This window comes from Cornus florida, unplaced genomic scaffold, assembly GCF_030987335.1.
Source record: "Cornus florida cultivar Cherokee Brave unplaced genomic scaffold, ASM3098733v1 CherokeeBrave_3.0.0_Hap2_Chr02, whole genome shotgun sequence".
NCBI classification, from domain to species: Eukaryota; Viridiplantae; Streptophyta; class Magnoliopsida; order Cornales; family Cornaceae; genus Cornus; species Cornus florida.
The window spans coordinates 89,365,504-89,373,099 of record NW_026775572.1 but is presented as its reverse complement, the minus strand read 5'-3'; the positions used below and the strand labels follow the sequence as shown (position 1 = coordinate 89,373,099).

General features: G+C 36.9%; 1 pseudogene; it reads right to left on the bottom strand.

Moving 5' to 3' along the window:
- Positions 1-2,744: 2,744 nt before the first annotated feature.
- LOC132288176 (glucuronoxylan 4-O-methyltransferase 1-like) lies at positions 2,745-3,873 on the bottom strand (annotated as a pseudogene).
- Positions 3,874-7,596: the final 3,723 nt, after the last annotated feature.

The window sequence follows — 7,596 nt, the reverse complement described above, 5'->3', positions numbered from 1 at the left end:
TACCTTGCTTTTGATGAATCATTTATATATATACTTATGGTACCGTGATATGAGTTTGAGTCTCAGGATCATGGTTAGGGTACGTACATCGCCTAGGATGGATAACTGGACATAGACACCTGATCCCCTGGTAGGTCTAGGTATACATGCCCACGTTATGTGTGATTTGCATGTTACTTTCTACTCAGGCTGAGACAGATCTGTGGGCTAGTGAGCATCCTATAGTGTGTATTTATACCTATGTGGACTACTTTAGTTATTGCAAAGCTATCTAGGATGTATCTGCTTATCGAGTTTCTGTATGGATTGTAGTATGATAGAACTTGCTAGTGGGCCTGACCTACTCTTATTTTTTTCAAGTGTTCGTCAGTTCCAGGCTTAAAGCTTGATCTTGCTGAGCAGATACAGTCACTCACTCCTCCGACTATATAGAATTCCTTTTCATGTTTTAGTTTTGGATTTTGTTTTCGTACTTTGTTTTTCATTGGTATTTTGTTAGGCGTCCACTAGATGGATTCCCGAGTTGTACGGATATTGGAAAGTTTAGATATTATTAGATTTTAACTTTTGAGAATTTAATATTTAGAATTCTTTCAGCCTTTATTATTTTATTCTTAATTTTTTCTTTGTATTCCTGCTTGTTTACATATTAATTGTCTGGTATCCCTCGAATCTGTGCTCAGACTTGATCACCCATGGCTCTAGAATCGAGGGGTATCATACAATGCTCCCGCAACATTCCAGAGGTGTATGATGTCTATCTTATCGGATATGGTTGAAAAGTTTTTCGAGGTCTTTATGGATGACTTCTCTGTTTTCGGATCCACTTTCGAAAACTATCTTCAATATCTGTCCTTAGTTCTTCAGTGTTGTAGGGAGACCATTTTATGGTTCAAGAGGGTATTGTTTTAGGGCATATCATTTTAGAGAGGGCTATTGAAGTTGATAAAGCTAAAGTAAATTTGATCTCCAAATTGTCTCCTCCTACCTCCATAAGGCGAGTGCATTCATTTCTTTGGTACGCTGGGTTCTATCGACGTTTCAGCAAAGATTTCAACAAAATTGCACATCCTTTGTGTTATCTACTTGTAAAGGACACTCTTTTGTCTTTGATGGATTATGCCTTGAATCTTTCCATAAGCTTCGATCTCTTTTTTCTTCTGCTCTTATCATGAATCCTCCAAACAGGGCTCTTCCATTCGAGATCACGTGTGACGCATCTAATTATGCTATGGGTACTGTCCTAGGACAATTAGTAGACAAACTTCCTCATGTTATCTACTATGCGAACAAAACTCTCTCAGATGCACAATTGAATTACACCACTACGGAGAAAGAGTTGCTTGCAGTTATCTTTGCCTTGGATAAATTAAGATCTTATCTATTAGGATCCAAGGTAGTGGTCTATTATGATCATTTTGCTTTGAGACATCTTCTATCTAAGAAGGAAACCAAATCTCGTCTGATTCGATGGATCCTCTTGCTTCAAGAGTTTGATTACGAAATCCTGGATAAGAAAGGGTCAAAGAATGTGGTGGCTGACCATCTTTCTAAAATTCTTATTGAGGATACCTCAATTTCATTTCTAGTTCTTGATTCCTTTTCGGATGAGCAACTGTTTGGGGTTTCTCATGAGAATTTGCCTTGGTTTGCTGATATTGTGAATTATCTCGTAATTGGAAAAATTCCTTCGCATTGGTCAAAGAAGGAAAAGTATCGATTCTTCACCCAAATTAGGATGTACTTCTGGAAAGACCCCCAACTCTTCAAATATTGTGCTGACCAAATCATTCGTAGGTGTGTTCCCAAGAGTGAGTTTCATAGTATTCTGACCTTCTGTCACACTCTTACTTGTAGAGGTTAATTCATTGTAAAGAAACTACTACTAAAGTTCTTCGGTACGGTTTCTTTTGGCCTTCACTCTTTAGGGATTCCTATACGTTCTGTAGGTCATGTGTTTGATGTCAGCAGTTAGGGTAAATTCTAGAAGGAATATGATGCCTTTGACTCCGACCTTAATCATTGAGTTTTTTTATGTCGAGGTATTGATTTTAATGGTCTACATTCTTGTAGTTGTTGATTATGTGTCTAAATGGGTTGAGGTAGTGGCTACTAAAACCGCTGATCACGCAATCGTGGTTAAGTTCATTCAAACAAACATCTTTAGTCGGTTTAGCATGCCACGAGCTATTATAAGTGATGGAGGTGCTCACTTCTATAACAGGTATTTCCGTACTTTGTTATTCAAATACTCCATCACTCATAAAGTTGCTACTCCCTGTCATCCCCAAACAAGTGTCCAAGTTAAAAAATCCAATCATGAAATTAAGAACATTTTTGATAAAACGGTTAAGTTAGATCGTAAAGATTGGTCCTTGAGACTAAACGATGCTTTGTGTGCTTACCGAACAGCTTTTAAGACTCCGATTGGCATGTCACCTTACCGTCTTATCTATGGTAAATGTTGGTATCTTCCCGTAGAGTTAGAGCATAGAGCTCTTTGGGCCATAAAAAAGCTCAACTTTGATTTGAACTCCGCTGGCTCTAATAGGTTCAACTTTTTGAACTTGAAGAATTGCGTAATGATGCTTACGAGAGTGCCAAGATCTATAAATCCAAGACCAAGGCATTCCATGACAGGCACATATTACGTAAAACTTTTAAGCCGAGGCAAAGAGTTTGGTTGTTTAATACAGGACTGAAACTTTTTCTTGGAAAGCTTAGGTCACGTTAGAAGGGTCCATACATGGTTATTTCTATTGCGCCCCATGGCGCGGTAAAGTTACAAAATTCCAGGACTAGAGAGTTATGGAAAGTCAATGGATAGACACTAAAACCCTACATAGAGGGTAGTGTGCAGAGAGGCACAGTGGAGACCGTAGAGCTTCATGATCCTATTTACTTAAACTAGAGAGGTCACTTAGCGTTGAGCTATCGACGTTAAACTTAGCATTTGTATATTTGTACTTTAGTTTATTTTGTTTTGTTTTATTTTTCTATTTTTCTTTATTTTCTTTCGTTTTCTAGGTTTTTATTTTGTTTTCTAGGTTTTTAGTTTACTTTAAGTATTTTTGTTTCTATTTTTAAGTTAGAATAGTTTAGGTTAGACTTAGTTTAACTTTAGAAAAATAAATAAATAACTAAATAAATGAAAAAAATAAAAATTTGTTCTCAAGAGCTAGGGTTTTTTGTTCAAGCACAAGTTCTCAAGAGCTCGAGCACAAGTTGTGCTCGAGCCTTTCGGCATCACTACAATTAGGAAGTGCCTCAACCTCCCTTCTTGTTCAGTCAAATACCCATCACAAAGAAAAGCCCTAGAGAACTTATCCTCCACCACTCTATCGACATCACGAACAAACACATGAGTCTCACCATCCTCTCTATTCCTAGCCATCAACCCAGCAGTGTAGATGGCACTCATCCTCCCCGGAGCCGCGTCGTGGTACCCGGTGGGTGCGTCCACCATGATCAGGTCCCACTTCATCTCATACACCTCCTTCGGCAGGCCTTTGTGCGCAAGCCCACACTTGAAACCCTAGGATCACCCACCACCTTACACTCATCATCTCCCATGCAAATCTTAAGTAGCTGATCAGCCTGGTCCACCTGAGTATCATAGACCACGTGGAATATCGAGTAATCCATTAATGTGGGTAGCAATACCTTGCTGGCTTCGATTTGGTCGATCCATGACTTGTCTTCTTTGAGGAAGACGGTGTGACCGCCGTGGTTGAGCGCCGCCCACATGAGGCTGTCGTGGCCGAGACCGAACACCAGGAGGTTGGAGGGTGACTTCTACTGCAGGAGGACTCTCATTGTGACTGAGATCTCGTTGAAAGTCTGTTGCGGAGTGATGTTCGTGGTGACGTAGTGGACCAGAGTTTGGGCGAGAGAAGGTGGAATTTTGGCGCAGGTAGTAGCTGTTGGGAAACGTGCTAGTTTTAAAAACTTTTCGAGGGATTTAAATTCATAGATCTTGATTCATTATATAGAGACAAGTTTTATGCAAAAATAAAACATGATGTATCATTCAATTAAAAGATTGAATACTTACATCAAGGTTTGAGTAAACCTTAGATCTCTCCTCTAAAGTGAATGTTCTCACTTATTGTAGATCCCTTAGCAAGATGCATTCTCCTTGGATCTCCATCTTCTTGGTAATTGTTTTGCCTTTAGGAATCACTCATATGCCTCCATGAATGACCTTGGAAAATTAGGCTTGTGGGAGCTTACATTAGATGAGAACATAAACCCTAATTTTCTAGAGAGAGAAAATATATTCCTTTTTCCTTCTACTAAAAATCACTCCCCAAAATATACATAGACCATGTATATTCATAGGCAACAAAAAGATAAGAAAAAGGAAACTATAAATCCTTCTCAATCTCTAATTCACATATCTCAAATCTAATATGATTCCAATATCAAGTTGGGCTATGAGTGAGAATCCTTTGGGCTTATTATTTTTATTGGCTACAATGAATTAATAATTGGCCCGGTCCATGGACCCAATTAAATTAATTCATAAATTAATTTCTACTCCACTAAAAGAAATTAATTGAGCTCCAATTAAATAATAAATAACCTCTAAGTCAATGTTGCACTTTGACCCCTCTATGCATAATTAGTTATCGGATAAATAATGTCATCAATCCGACTACTTAATTAATATATTTATTTTGGTAGCTTTGATTATTTCTGGCTTGCTCACAATAAAACATTTGTTTGACGAAAAAATAATAATTTAAATAAATAAATATATAATAAATCATTTTATCTAAAAACATACGAAGGCCTTCGAATTTACTTTGTGATCAACCATAATCAATACAAAATAAATACAAGTAGCAATGATGCAAATATTGAAAATATAACCCTCTAACTATTAATTACATAACTACCCAAAGTGTCGGTCTAAGGATCCCGAAGAATCCGCCGAATAAATCAAAGTAATTATTAATTAATAAAAGAGTCTATAATTTTCTCATGCTTAAGAGTCAAATGCTATGACGGTGATAGGGAGCAATTGCATACGACGGCTCTCGCAATATATCTCAACCTAACGCGGATCCAGTTCAAGTCTTAATTAATTATGAGTCCATCCATAATTACCGACTATGAACAATTTATAATTACTATTTATATATCATGCATTGATTGCCATCACATACATATATATAAATATTTCTCGTAATCACAGGGACACTATCAATTTCATAGTGAATCGAAACATAATACATTGAATTCACCAATTATATAAATCATAAATATTTCAGATATGTCAGGAACATATGTCACTATAATCCAGATAGGAATTTGCTATGCCAGGGCATATAAATCCCAACAGCTCCCACTTGCCCTCATAGCCAATTCAAATTGCACCTAACTCCAATGTTATCCAGATGATGATCAAAATTATTGATCAATAACACCTTTGATAATGGATCAACAAAGTTGTGTTCCAATGCAATGTTCTAGCCACAAGTACATTTTCCTCATTGCCAATTCAAATTGCATCTAACTCCAATGTTATCCAGGTGTTAATCAAAACTATTGATCGACGACACCTTTGTTAATGGATCAACAAAGTTGTGTTCCAATGCAATGTTCTAGCCACAAGTACATTTTCTTGCCGGACAATATCATGTAGAACATAATACTTCCTATCAATGTATTTTATTCATCTATGGAACCTTGGGTCATTGGTTTGGACTACTTCTGCACTATTGTCGCAATATAGCTCGATAGGCAGGCTAGTATGCTCCACAACCTCTAAATCAGTGAGATCAAACCAATAGGCTTCTTTTGCTACCTTTAAGGCTGCAATATATTCCACCTGCAGGTTTGAGTCAGCAGTTGAAATCTGCTTAACAATCTACCAACTGATTTCCCTTCCATTAAGTGAACATACACTAAGTCATGAACCTCATAGTATCTACTTCTGATTGAAAATCAGAACTAGCATACCTGACTAGGACCATATCATCACATCCATAAATGAGTATGATATAATTGATTCTCCTTAGGTACTTAATGAAATTTTTCACAACAGACCAGTTATCAAGTCCAGGATTGGACTGATATCATCTGACTATCCTTACAATGTAGTGGATGTCCTGTTCGGTATATACCATGGCATGTACGAGACTCCCATATGCCAAAACATATAGTTCCAGTCTCATTTACTCAATCTCCTCTGCTAGTCTTGGAAAACTACTTACTAGAGAGAGCAATCCATATTAATAAAGTAAGAACTCATTCTTTGAGTTATGCATACCAAACCTGGTCAAAACTTTTCCAATGTAGGATTATTAAGATAAGCCTATTTTCCTTTTAACCCGATCTTGCAAAAGCTTGATCCTAGGAATATAGCTTACATCTTGAAAAATCCTTCATTTAAAAGTAATTGAACAACTACCTTTTTATTGATGACAAAACTTCCACGTCATTATAAATGAGTAGGATGTCATCAATATATAGAATTAAGAAAAAATAATGACATTCCCTTATATACTCATGATTTATTCACTAAGAAATCTTCTGGTATCTTTTTGTAGATTAACTTGCCTTCCATAGGAATCACCCTACTAGAAAGTTCTACAAGATCCCAGAATTTATTAGAATACATAGATTCCAACTCTGATTTCATAGTAACTCGCCAAAATGATCTGTATCCATATCGGTTCACGCTTCCGTGTAGCTTACTGGGTCCAACTCATGTTTAACAGGGATATCCATAATGGTCTCACCTAAAAACATGATTCTGTCGGATTGGATGATAATCCTCCCACTACATCAATGTACCGATGCAAGAATCTATGTATTAGATGATGCTGACGCATCAATAGGGAATTCATATATTATTTTCAATCTCTATAATAAGTGTGTTCATATGTGGTACATCTGGTACTCATACCATATTCCCTAACACTATGCTACTTGGTATGTGATTCATAATATGATTCTCCTATAGATAAATAGTGAGTGTAAACAATCAACTTTTATCATTAAGATCATAAAATAATCCGTCCTAGTGACTTTTAGAGTAGCTATCAAATCAAGCATGCTTATGATCTGCTTCCAACTTACTTGTCCATATCAAGCGCACATGTGCAAGACTACCCCATATGTGCATGTGATTCAAACTAAGATTTAGTCAAAAACACAGCTCAAATAGTATCCTTGAGACAGACCAAGATGGAACGCAGTTCATAATGTGCATCGATATCATTAACGCTAAACTCTTAAATGAAAGAGATAATGTAGCATAACTGTTCATAGATCTAACCATGTTAAGCGGAAATTCTGTTATTCCTATTTGACACCTCAATCCATTGAGCGTCAATTGCGGAAAACTGGTACACAACACCCTCATTGACCATATAGTCTTTGCACTATCCCAAGAAATACTCATATCCTCGATCAGATTGAAGTGTCTTGATAAGTTTACATAATCTGTGCTCCACATCAGTCTTGACCTTCTCAGAAAATACCAAGAGTTTAAGACTTGTGTTGCATCAGATAAACTTATCCAAAACGTGAGTAATCTTGCTTGGATGTTCATAAGACCACACGTGTTAGTGTGTACCGACTCCA